The 14,298-nt window shown below is 40.7% G+C and overlaps 1 protein-coding gene across 3 annotated transcripts in view; it reads left to right on the forward strand.

The window, feature by feature from the left end:
• Shrm (Shroom) overlaps positions 1-14,298 on the forward strand; it is a 574,742-nt gene that overhangs the window by 254,540 nt on the left and 305,904 nt on the right. The gene's annotated exons all lie outside the window — the stretch shown is intronic.

The following is a 14,298-nucleotide window of genomic DNA, read 5'->3' on the forward strand; positions in this document are numbered from 1 at the left end:
TACCTATCGACCCATCAACTCATGAACCGGGGACAAAATGCTTTACTTCCCTGTGATTAGAGATTTTATGCCTCAGAAGATCCCGGCGGCGCCGACTGGGATTGAACCCAGGACTTTTGGGGTGAGAGGCAATCTTTTGTCTTTTGGTGCTTAAATGATTTTGAAGCGTTTTTAGGTTTATTTTTTCATTATTAAAGCTGAAGTGAACCGGGAAAACCAGGAAATAACTGGGAGTTTTCAAAGTAAGCGGAGAATCCCGCTTAAATTTGACGAAAGCACCGGGAAAAATCAATACTCTTTATTTGTATGATCGGTTAAATTATGTTTTGTATTTTAGCTTATAAAAAAGTTTGTAAAAATAGATTTTTTGAATCGATATGACTCTTAGCCATGAAGATTTAAATTTTATCAATTTATGCGTAACTTTTCCTAATTCTTTTATATCAACCTATTTAAATTCAAAACGCTTTTTTTTTGCTTAATAACCTTGGAATCATGTTCAAAATAATCATGGGATTCTCCTTAAACTCACAAGAAAAGACTTTTGGAATTCTTTGCGTAACGTGAAATTCTGTTTCGAATTCCCTTGACATTTTATAGAATTCCTTTAGAATTATTCTGAGAATGCTATTCCTTAGAAAATCATCTCGATTTTTTTATTAAACTTCTCCTCAGTAGACTAAACTAAAATACACTAGAAACTGCTCATAAGAAATCCTCCTGAGTGATGTTCTTATTTCATCCGCGTTTCTAGTATTGTATCTATGAAAATCACTTCCCCTTTCAATTCTATCACACAAGTATCGAGGCAGCAAACCGTTAACTACTTTAAAAATGAACACCATAGTCAAATATACAATTCTTTGCTTCACCGAAAACCATTTTAAAGCGTCTAGCATCAAAGTTGAGGAAGTGAGTCTATTACGTCTCAAAATCAAACGCATTATTTTATTCTACCAGCGCTGTTATTTTGATGTTTGTGTTTCATTGGCCAGAAATAGAAGGGCAAAATACTAAATGAGAAGAGATGATTGATTTGAATAGCTGTATTTTACTGGCAATAGTTAAATCGTTTTTCAGTCGACATAGAATTCCATACTTCTTGGCAATTTTCTTGATGGCATTGTCAATGTGAGAGTTGAACTTAAGTTTGTCATCAAATGTTTGTCATTTAATCTCCCGAACGCGACCAATAGTCTCATCATCAATGACAACCGAGACGTTCTCATTTAATCGATTCCGCGAAATTACCATAAATTTAGTTTTACTTGTATTCAATTTTAACTACTTATACTTCAACCATCTACTTAGAAAAGGCAAATCTTCATTCAAGTGTAAAACGGCATCATCTAAATCTTTAGTTGAAAAAATATCACAATGAATAAAAAGATTAATGTCTCAAAATCGTAAAACACGTCGCAAGTCATTAATATACATAATAAATAACATGAGCCCTAATACACATCCCTGGCCACTCCAAGGTTATTCCCCACGGGACTGAAAACAGAATCATTAAAAACAGTCCGTTGATTTCTGTCAGACAAATAGCTTTGAAACCATTTATATGCAGTACTCGTAATTCCAAAGCGCTTGATTGATCTTAACAATAAGGGCTTAGAAATTGTTTCAAAAGTGCGTTTCAGATCCAAAAATCAGCAACAATCGTATCTTTACACTCCTAGTTATTTTTCCACTTCGCTAATACCAAATTCAACGTGGTTTCACAAGAATGACCTTCCCGATATCCCGATTGTTCTGGTATCAACAAACTATTACTATTTAAATGCTCCAACAGATGGCCTTTAACAACAAGTTATAAAATGTTCTCTAATGTGTGCAACATGTTGATGGGACGAAACTCTTCGGCTTTAATCGTTCCAGCAACTTTTTGAATAGGAAGCACTAAGGATTCCTTCCAAATGTGTGGCACATGTCCAGTTTGCAATGATTCATTAATAAGGTCCAGCAAGATGTGGCCAATGACATGAAAGCAAGCTTGAATAACTCTAGCATTAACACAACTACTATATATTTGAATTGTTGGAACTCTCAAAATTCTTCCAAGTTGCAGGTTTTGAACACATTCAAGGACAAAATTAGTGATTTTTTTTTTAATTTGGGATCTTGTAAAGATTCCAAAAGTCCACATTTTGAGTATTATTATCAATCTGACGTAATCCATATTTGACATAAATCATGGAACGTTAACAAACAGATCATGTTAAATTAAGTGTTCCGAAACCTAAACATCAGCAAATCCACGAAAATTGCGTTTGGTTGAATTGAATTTCTCGTTTTTTTTTTTTTTACTTTAAATGATCTTTATTTTTTGTGTTTGTGTGGTTTACATGTTTGAATTTTTCAAGTGACACAGATGCGTCTTTTCAACCTTAGTACATTTGAGATTTTAATTATTATTTACAGTTCCTAGTCCTATCAGACCTATTTTAAAGTACACTCGGATGTCTCGGAGAATGTGTGCAGCTGGATGGTAGCGTTTGGAAGCAACGCGTAGCGTGGTACCCGGAACTCGGAAAGCTTCGGTAGTTGTTCGGCATACTTCTCCCATTTCTTAGCGACCGATTCTGGAACCTCGTCGTCCCAGCCAGACGATTGCAGCCACAGGAATTGCATCAGCATTTTGTCACGGATTAAGACTGGAGAAACTATTCCTAGGGGGTCGAATAGCTGCGATATCCCAGATAAAATGCTCCTTTTGGTAGGTGGTCCTTGGGTCGGTCGAAGTATGGTCTCAAAACGGAACACGTCGAGTTCAGGCTCCCAGCTGATTCCCAATGCCTTGATTGTTTCGTCCTTGTCGAATTTCAGAGAGGACTGAGCTCCGATTTGGTCAACAGCTAGTCCTTGCAGCACTTCCAGACTGTTCGACGTCCATTTCCTCAAGCAGAATCCACCCTTCGCCATTAACTCTCCTAATTTGGTCCTCAACTGGATAGCCTATTGAACCGACTGGGCACCTCCAATGAAATCGTCTACGTAGAATCCCTTCCTGAGTGCTGGTCCTCCCAGCGGATAGGCATCACCTTCGTCGTCGGCTAACTGCAGCAGCGTGCGCGTAGCGAGGAATGCAGACGGAGCCATGCCATACGTAACTGTCAGGAGACGGTAAGTTTGCACTGGACCGAATTTGCTGAATCGAAACAGTATTTCTAGGAGTGGTTTATCGTCTTCGTGAATCAATACCTGGCGGTACATCTTCTCGACGTCACCCACAACCGCTACTGGGAAGGTTCGAAACCGAAGGCTGATATTAAGAATATCGTCCTGTACTACAGGCCCTACAAGTAATGCTTCATTCAGTGAGTGCCCCGTAGAAGTCTTGGCGGAAGCATCAAGGACGACACGTACCTTCGTCGTCGTGCTGGCCTCTTTTAGCACTGGGTGGTGGGGCAGGAAGCATTCCTTCGACTTGCTTGCTTCTTTCTCGGGAACCAAACGCATATGCCCTAACTCTAAGTATTCTCGCATAAATTTACAGTACTCTTCTTTCAGGTGGGCATCTCGGTCAAGCCTGCGTTCAAGAAGTTCGAATCGTCGTAGAGCGGTGGCCTTCGATTCTCCAACTAGCTCGTCTACGTATCGTCCTTTGCTGTTTCTGGTAACCGTGGATGTGTAAAATTCCTCACATTTCTTCTCCTCTAGTGAATAGGCAGATCGAGCTGGCAGCTCTTCGATTTCCCAAACTCGTTCCAGGCTTTCTTCGAGGGACATTAGTGAAACGGTCGTAACGGAGCAGGTGGACGCATCGTGCGCATTTGTGGCAGCGTGGGCGGTACCAGAGACGATCCAACCGAATACACTATCGACAAGCAACGGAAGTGAATCGGACAGTTGGATTCTAGCGGCAGTCTTGAAGCAAGAGAAGAAATGCTCATTGCCGATTATCAAATCAATCCCGGAGCTCTTGTGGAAGTTTGGATCGGCGTAGAACAGGTCCTGGGGTAGATTCCAGTCTTCAATGGAGACGTCACGAGACGGAAGGTTCGGGATGATCTTGTTCAGAACCAAGAAGTCGACATCTAGGATGAATTCTCCTTTCCGGGAACGAACTTGCGTACGGACAGAGTTGCGAGTGTGTTGCGGTTTCTCTCCTACTCCATGGATCAGAACATTCACCTTGTTTCGCTTTAGCCGCAGAATATGAGCCAAATTTTCGGAGATGGGTTGGGTTGGGAAGCGCAATCCAAAAGAGCTCTGGCAAAATTCTCTTCACCATAACAGTCGACGATTTTCAGCAGTACGGTGAGCATGAAAACGTTTCTACCGCAACTTTGCATCGGGATACTGCACACTTGCTGTTGGGATTTCACCAATGTCGATGCGGACAGCAACGGAACTGCCTCGGAAGCGGCTACGTTGTTTTGAACGGATGCCCTAGAAGAACTAACAGAAGAGGAAGCGTTGACATTTGCGCTGGATTGTTTGGAGCTATCCACGTAGGCTGCATGGATGAGGGAGTGGTGGCGTTTCTGGCAGAACTTGCAGCTGTACTTCGACGAACAATTTCGAGCGAAGTGGTCGTTGCGGAAGCAATTGAGACAGAGACGCTTGGCATTAAGAAGGTTCAACTTTTTGGAAATTGGAAGCTTCTCGAATTTGTGGCACTTTACTAAAGGATGACGTTGATCGCAGGCGTAGCACTTCATAGGAGAATTTTCGACGGCAGCATGGGACGAGACTTTCGTTGGAAACGATCTTTTCGAAAACGGATGTTTGAATTGGGTTTCGGAAATCGATTCCAATACACGCATACGACGTTGCAGGAACTCGATCAGTCGCTCGTAAGTTACTGCGTCCAGAGTGGAAGCGTGATCCTCCCACGCCTTCAGGGTGTCATCGTGCAGTCGCGTACAGAGGATGTGCTCCAATATGGTACTCCACAAATTTACTGGTTCACCCAACTGACCTAGAATTTTGACGTGGTATGCAAGACGGACGCTGACTCTCTCTTCATCTTTGGGCACTCCAACAACGCTTGAAGATGACGATTCCTCAGGAGGTACTTGTTGGCATATCGGTTGACAAGAGCTTCCCAAGCGAGCGAATAATTAGCAGCACTGATTCCAACTGACTCGATTAACTGAGCTGCTTCTCCCTTGATAGCAGCCCTTAGGTAGTGGAATTTCTGGATGTCCGCCACATCCGGATTCGCATGGATAAGAGCCAGAAAAGTGTCGTGAAACGCAAGCCAGTCTTTTTAGTCCCCAGAAAATTCAGGCAATGAAATGGTAGGCAGTTTCAGACCCTTTAGAGTGTTAGCCCCAGAAGCAGTATGTTGAGGGAGATTGTCTTGCAGATTGATTGGAGGAGGAAGTTTAGAGCGTAAGAAGGATTTTATTTTAAAGGACAGAGTTTCGAAATTGGAACGAAACTGTTAGTTTCTCACCATGCCTTCGTTGGTGTCTTCCATGTCCTCCAGTTCCGTCTGCACTTCCTCTAGCCCTTGAAGGATCACGTCAAGATTATCCAATCGCAGATCGACCTCGAGCTTGTCCCGTTCCTCCTGGTACTGCAGCATGAACTTCTCCGCTCTTCCTAGAGACGCAAGCAGAGTTGTTCGCCGGAATGTCAGCACATGTTTCCGACGATCTTCCTCGCATTGAAGCGAGACGTGCGGTGACGATAGGTAGAGAGACACGTATCTGGTAAACAGAAAGACCAGGAAGCACTGGAGAAAGAAAAATAAAATGCTTGGAAAGGTGCTCACCTGACCAAGGCGGACTTGTGCCTTGTATAGTTGTCAATTACTCAGCAGTACTCCAACTCGACGAGATTATTCCTCGGTTTGCACCACGGCGTGGTCGCAAGAAGTCCACCAACGTAATTGGTAAGGTCGTCACTGTTGGACACACTGAAGCAGGCTGCTATTCACGGCCGACTTTAGACAGGATGTAAATTCAGTTTCTGCCACGGCGTGGACACAGAAAACCAAATGGCTGAACGTAATCCTCCTGAGCAATAGCTAAGTACGTGTGAGCGTGGAATTAAAATTGAAGCAATGGCGGATGCACTTGAGCTCCAAAGCGAAATAATCGGCATGTACATGCAAGGATAAAACACTCTAAAAAGCACCAGAAATCACTATGACAATAGTTGGACAGGCAATTACCTTCTGCCTGATCTCAACAGGCCTTGTATTTAAAAAATATCTGGAACTAATCTCCACTTCCAAGGCGCAAGGAAGGTTGGTGTCACGATGGCGGATGGCGTCACTATGATGGCACAATAGGGGTGGCTGTATGCCTATTCAGGCTTGGCTTTGATGGCGGAACACTCAATAGCCGAGATGACTACGATGGCGTCAAGATTGTTCAGGGCTTCGCTTGGAAAATGGCGAAGGTAGGCTTCTTTATCGCGCAGGAGTGTCAAAGCGGTTGGCGACCTCTTGAACTGAATTGCCACTATCCTGGTCACGGTACCAAATTATGTTGGGGAAACGGTTCACGGAGTGGCAGGATGTGGCCAATCTGGACCCTACTCTTCAGCATGCACCATGCACTGGTTAATTAGTCATCGATAGGTCAAATTTCACACCACAGCTTGAACTCCACTTTATTGCTTCCACTCTCTTACAAATTAATTTTAAATCGTCACTTCTTGAGCTACTGATAAGGACTGTGTATTTTTATTACTGCTACTGTCAACTTAAATCTGATTGAAAACTGCACGAAAGAATTGAAAATCGATAGCTAAACTAACGAAGAGTTCACACTAGAGTTGGATTCTGCTTTTAGCTATATATACCGTTACACAACAACCACCTTGGTGGGATTGGTTTGAATTTCTCGTTTCTTTCGACTGATTCTTATATCAAATGGCAAACACATTTATTTTTTTCCAAGATCTAGGATCTTAAAGATGTTTGTAAATCACAAATCTCTGAAAAAAAAAATAAAGCCTTATGCTCCTTACAAATGTCGAAGTCTCAGAATCTTGAAATTTCCCTAACCTCGTTTTTTTCAGATTTCTTTTAGTATAAACTACGGAGTGTTCAAATAGGGTAAATGTTGGCTTCGGCACCCATTGACTGTTTTCGGCAACCAAAATTTAAACGATAATTTCACTAGGGGAATTTACGTATTCTCGTCAATCTAAGCAGCGTCTGCACTTCTACTAGCATTTTCTCAGCGTCACGCACATATATGATGTGTCTGTTTGTTTACATTCATCTGCTGCTTGCTTCTCTATCCATTCCAATCGACAGAATTTTTCAAAACGTTTTGAAAGCGTTTTTACAACGCTCCAAACTTCTCAGGTGAGTGTGACTATTGTCGGCAGTCTCTTTTTCTTCGGCAACCTTCCCATTAGAACTGCGTGTTAACCAGCTGTTCTATTATCGGCAACTCGAAATCAACCTCATTTTGTAGTGCGTATGCTTTATTTGAAGAAAAATGTAGCATTACTGGATTGCTCGATCGTTCAAATATAATCAGATTGAAGCTGAAAGGCTAAACAATCGTTTGGACACATTCAGGGAAGTGCGTTGATGGGAAAACATAGTGAAATTAACGTTTAAATTTTGGTTGCCGAAAACAGTCAATGGGTGCCGAAGCCAACATTTACCCTATGTTTTCCCATCAACACACTTCCCTGAATGTATTCAAACGATTCTTTAGTCTTTCAGCTTCAATCTGATTATATTTGTACGACCGAGCAATCCTATAACGCCAGATTTTTCTTCAAATGAAGTATACGCACTACAAAATGGGGCTGATTTCGAGTTGCCGATAATAGAACAGCTGGTTAACACGCAGTTCTAATGGGAAGGTTGCCGAAGAAAAAGAGGCTGCCGACAATAGTCACACTCACCTGAGAAGTTTAGAGCGTTGTAAAATCGCTTTCAAACCGGTTTGAAAAATTCTGTCGATTGGAATGGATAGAGAAGCAAGCAGCAGATGAATGTTAACAAATAGACACGTGATATATGTGCGTAACGCTGACAAAATGCTAATAGAAGTGCGGACGCTGCTTAGATTGACGAGAATACGTAAATTCCCCTATGTTATCACGTCAAGATCTGCACTTATTTTTCCTACTCATATATCTAAAAAAATACTTACTTCAATCCCCTCGCTTCGAAATTCGGTCTAATGACCTATTCAGTCAATAGCAGTCTGCTCAGTGCTCAAAAAAAATACTCCATGACTAAGTTGCTCAGTAATTTCTGAGACTTTGCAAACATAAGAAGTCTCGAGCTTAGAAAAGTGATGAAAATTGATTTTTTTAAGTATCTCGATAATATCTATTATTATTTTTTCTATGTTTTATTCAATACCCCACCTTTAAGGAGTACTTTCAGTGGACTAACACGCTGGACTGAAAGATTCATAATTATTATTGGCTGATCCATAATTGTTGGATGATTGTAAAACTTCTACACTGGTGGAAATTATTAAAAGGACACCTTAAAAAGCATGGCACCTTCCAATTTCAAGAATCAGAGGAATTCACCCAAGTAACCAACAAGCCCACTAATTCGCACCATTAGACAGTGGACTGTCCACCTCGTACGACTTGATCAAGTACAACAACTGATTGTATTCAATTTACCATTGTATGAAGGGCCAAAAATGGAGGGCGAACCTGTAAGCAGAGACACTTACGCTTAGTCCGCGGGATAAGCTACAAGCCGGTAATAAACAAGCCATCGCACGAGGGGATGTCCCAATGAGTGGGGAAGAAGAGCCCGCCTTCAATTCACGATCTGTTAACGACAGGAAATTGGCAATTACACTCTCCCCATCCAAATTGCTTCCATCGGGTGCCCTGGTTGGACCGGCCCATACCAATGTGTCATATAATAATGGAATGAATGATAAGAGAGCAATAAAGGAAAGCTCTCACCCGATATGTTGCAAAGGAATCCATGACTTCACGGCGATTTCGAAGAGCTCCCATAGATTAGAGGACGATTTATATCCTTCTGCAGTTAAACAAAAACTATCGTCTCTGAAAGACTCTCGATAGAACTACACGATGAAAGCGTGACATCCGAACACGGTGAACCGGTCACCCAGGAGGCAATGCAATTCACAGGCACACTCGCAACCGCTGGTTACAAAAAAAAAACGCAGCCGTTCATAGAAACGGATCCAATAAACGTCACTCACGCGAAAGCACACCCGTCGTCGTCGAACAGCAAAAAAAGGAATCAGTAGGCAATTTTGTGATACGGAATATCCACTGAAAATCGACCGGGAATGCACGGATTTCACCACACCCAACTGCGAAACACGTTCAAAAGCAATTTTGGAACACTTTCGGTCGAAAACACTTTTTCGAAAATAGTTGCGAACGAACCAACATCACTAACTGAAATTAAAATTATCACTCGCGATGCCACAAATTTCTGGTCCGGGATAAAAAAAATCAAACAATGCAGATAGCGCCAAATCTTCTGATGCTCGCAAACATGATGAATCATGTTTTCTTTCTCGATTCTAAAACTTCTCGGAGAGCGAGAAAATCACCAATCAACAACACACGTATAACCGTCCGGGAGGCAGAGTGCCAGCGCTGATCAGGCAAATGCAGCCGAAAACTATGAAAACGAACGCACGCACAAAACAGAGAGCAAACTTTAAACACCACCGTATTCGAAGGGGTTCGAAACTGCCATCCATAGGCCAACATTAGAGCCATTTCTCCTAGTTAGTTCAAATAAACATTGAACTTGATTTTTGCAAAAAAAAAGTAGATACATTCATCATTTGTTGATGATCGATAATCATTTAGGATAGCCATTTTCCGAGCTGGTCCGGTTCTAGTTGATCGACCTTGTCCGCTGGACCGTTTTTCGACTACCGGAAATAGGCGACGTACTTACCTTAGTTGAAGGAGCTGTTAAAACCGGAGAAAGAATTGAATTGCGGGCGTGGGAAAAAGTAAGCAGAAACTAGTCGCCTCCTTGGGAAGAAATGAACGCAAACACAGACCCTGCATTTTTTTTCCATAAAAATCTTTGTATTAATCGGCTCCTTATAGTTTTAAAAACATTTGAGTCTAAACAAATAAATCAGTTGAAAAAAAAAACTCCAGGACAACTTCATAGAAGTTCTGGGAAATTATCTACGATGGTACTTTATAGAAGATTGAAGAACATCAGAAAATGAGTAATCACGCAACAATTGCAATGTGTTGGAGTCCTTAGAGAAGATCAAGAAATCTTGGCGAAGCTCAGAGAGCCACTCAAAAAACAGAGAATATCAGAGAATGATATTTAATCAACTTAATAATACAGTAAGAGAAATTCTTATAAGCGCATAGTCATTTTTAGATCTTATGTTCTTTTTGAATATCAAACACAGAGCATAAGTTTTGATTGTAGTAGACACTTGACCAATGAGTTATCTTTACTACTAGCATTAAATTATGTCTCAATAATAATTTAAAATGACTAAACCACCATTTATGGATGGAAATTCTTATAAGCTCTACTTGAGTTTTATACCATGAAACTAGTATAAGTTGATAAGTATTTTCCTAAATTGTTACGTAAATTCGTGTCTGAACAGAATTCATCCACTAAAGGCGTTTGTAGTTCACCAACTGTTACAAACTGCTGGCTACCAGTATATACCCAGGATCCTCCAGCGATTTTTAATGGGATTCAGATCGGTGCGACATGCTGGCCAGTTCAAAAGTTGGATATTTTACAATCAAACCAATATTTTTCAATTCAAGAATGAATGTAAGCTTTGTTTCGATGAAGAACTTTCTATTTTCATCATAATGGTTTTGCTTTATGATACACAAATTCCTTTTTTATTATATACAAAGTATGGTTCCCAAGCTCAGTGTTCACTCGGCTGTCGACAAAAGCAGGCCACTCTCGATGTGTGCTACGCGATCGTCTGTTTTCTCGGCAGCAACCATTGTGTGGTTCTCCTCATTGTTCTTCATCAGCAGTTCTTTCGGTCGATGCGTCGTCGACTTTGGAAAGCAACCGTTTCGTGATGAGTGTGTGAGTGCTGACCACGTTTTGCGTCCATTGTTGCAATGGACGCGCTCTGACCCTCGTTGGCGTACAACAATTTGCCATACAATGAAACTACTGGAAGCGGCTCCATTTCTGATGGAGGAGGCTTTTTGGATAGTGGAAGATAAAGTGTTTATTGTGTTGTACCTTTTGACTATAGTTTTAAGATGTATTGTAAAGTGACCAAGAATCATCGGCTCTGTAAAGTTAATTCGGTTGAGCCTTATCAAATAAATTAATAAACAAAAAAATGGTTCCCAAGCACGCACCTACAGCCACATATTAATACAATATCAGTTAACCATATAAATTTCACGACATATATAAATCCAAGGATCAAATACAAACTTAAACACACGAAATAACATAAGGTCTCATAAATATAAATAAATCTCGCTCGCTGTAGCTTAGGGAACCTCAGACCCAAGTAACAATTTGGGTTTTATGAAGGTACTGTAGATCATGATTTAGACTTGTAGAGTGTTTTAAAACCTCTATAAAACTTACAATGTTACTTAGGGAGTTTTATAAAACGTAAATATATCCAGAGATCTTCAGAAGACTCAGGGAATCACAGATAAAATCATAGAGCCAAAAAAAAAAACATTAGCAAACAATAGATCAATCTTCCAATCTTTTAGTGAATCTCACAAAAACCTCAAGGAAGTAAATATAGGGAACTTTGTGGAAATTCAAAGATTCTTCAGTTCTAGAGAAGCCACAGAGATGCTTTCAAAACTTGAATGAATTATTGGATTTTTTTCATTATAGTCACTTTAACGCTCTTGGGTCATTCGTGACTTGTCCGCGATGAGATTTGAACTCGTGATTTTGGCGTAGAGGTATGGATGCTAACCACTTCGCCGGGGTCGCCCCCTAATGGAAATTTTTGCGAAGTGTTTGGAGAAACTTCTTCTTGATTTTTCTTAAACTAATAAACCAAATTTATCATACATCTACTTACAAAACTAAAGTAGATCACACTTATTCTTATCATGTTGGAGAAAATAAATATTTAAATCTAGCATTGTTGAGCATACATAAATTTATCTAAATGTCATTCAGTTTGCAAACGCAGCATTTGTATTTAATGCCACCATAAAAAATCCCAACAATCTGCAAGGGGCTTGATCTGATCGGCCCGTCCCACCCTGTTCACACCCCTGTCGCGTGACAACCAGTTGTCGATTCCGTTTCAATTGAAACCAATCAGCAAAGTGGTGTTGTCTACGCATGATCGCACCAGGCCACCATCGCGCTCTGTTGCTGATGCTGATGCTGCTGCTGTTGATGTGACTCTAGTGACTAGGACTTTTTTGCTCTTTAAATTCCATTTTTTTTTTTCCAAAACCAGCCAACAGCGGGGCAAACATTGAGATAAATTTGCATTAACAGCTCAATTCATTTTCCAACGTCCAACGACCGACGGCCGGCGACGACGACGACGTTGTGTGCCTTGCCGAGATTGGGAATTCTTTTTCCGCTCGTTTTCTTTTCTTCTACGTAACTTAAAGTCTTAAACTCATTTAGCACTCATTGCTGCTTGGAACCGATGACGATGGTGGTGTTGTTGATGCTGCGTTCTTTTTCTTCTTTTAATAGACACACGATCGCGTCTTGTTTTGTAGTATTGTATAAGGGGAAGAGGTTTCTCACTTGTTTCCTACCGACCAGTTGAAGTCACTGGTTGTTGAAAGGAGCTCTTTTTTTGAAGTCTTATTCCTTTTTAAGGTTATTGTAATCGGTCGTTATTGTTTACTCAAGAGTGAAAAGAATTCCTCGCGTGTACTCGCGAGCTATTTAGTTTGCGGTCGATGGGCGAGACATTTGACCTCACCCGTTCGAGTAAATATAAAAAGAATAAAATTAAACTCGAAGCGAATGACCGCATCGCGCATTCTTCCATCTGAGATCAGCAGGATTTCCGGTGGGTCGAAAACGACTTTCACTGCATACGTTTAATTGCTTGCAATTCGATTGGTATCACTCGTCAAGTTTCTTGAGTTCATAAAACCAGCTGAAAAGGGATGCAGGAGAAAGCCTCCGTCGAGCAGTTTGAAGCCTTGAAATCTACACATCAGTCCATAAATTACTCAGACCGAATCGAGTCAGTAGATTGAACCTGGAAACGGACACGCGACCGGATCAATCGACTCAGTGCCGCAAAAAAGCACCCTCCCGGTTGTTCTATGAACCGTTGGCTCGTTCGTGATATGAATAGAACTCCAACAATGATAGCGACGGCGCCTTTTAAATAACACGAAAGGTCTTTAGCGGCTCCACATCGGTACTGATCACTGAAGGATCAGTCCCTTTGTTGTTGGTGCGCGCAGTGAGCAATCATGGGTGTGGCATTTCGGTCAACCCTGGCTGCACACACTAAATTGTGTAGTGTGGTTGGGCTGGTCAGTTGTGGAATGTTATCGGATGTAAATGGAGCTAATATACTAATACCGCCATTCCATAGCAAAACGATATAGTGGTTCTCAGAATTTCGTAAAAATAGGTAGTTTTGTTCCGCAAAATATAAGACACGTATTTTTCTTTTCTTTTTGTCATTAGGGTGACCATTTCCATGTTAGGGTGGTCTAAAAAATCGATTTTTTTTCATAACTTTTGAACCACTGCACAGTGGTCCAGAATGCAGATTTAGGTGGAATGATATGTTTTGAGCCTGAAATTGAAACTCTTGAGCCCTCATTTTTATAGCCATGAATACTAGGATGGTTCTTATTATCATTAAAATCAAAAACTAACTTTTTTGTTTGAATAAATTATGGTATACAATCTTCGGCAAAGTTATAGCTGAGCTAATTTCAATTGAAATTTCCCATGAAAGTCATCTTCTCGAGACTTTTGAAGCTCTTCAAGATGCACGTTTCGTAGTAAAAGTTGTGGTCTGTATCTCTTCTAATAAAAAAGATATACCCAATTATAGTTAAAAATATAGTTGCCCCAACCAGAGATATTAACATTTCAAAAGGGCATATTTTTAGTAGAAAAACGTCAATAACTCTTGATCGGCGAAAGATATTGACAAGCTTTGTGCAGCAAAAAGTTGCGCCTTCTAAAGATCTAAAAGTTATTTGAAAACACCTTTGCTGAGAAATTTGAAATGAGAAAACATTGAGCAAAACAACTGTTTTTGACGTAGGACTACGTCTGTGATTTCTATATGGCGGTACAGTACACTTTGTGAAAACCGAAAATGGAACATGTAACGAAATTATGAAAGATTTTGAACGTTAATTACTCAGTTGCCCCTGGACCAATTTCAATAATGTTATCACCAATTGATC

Source organism: Ochlerotatus camptorhynchus, unplaced genomic scaffold (assembly GCF_037179485.1).
Source record: "Ochlerotatus camptorhynchus isolate MF236.1 unplaced genomic scaffold, CSIRO-AGI_Acam_v1.1 ptg000131l, whole genome shotgun sequence".
Classification (NCBI taxonomy): domain Eukaryota; kingdom Metazoa; phylum Arthropoda; class Insecta; order Diptera; family Culicidae; genus Ochlerotatus; species Ochlerotatus camptorhynchus.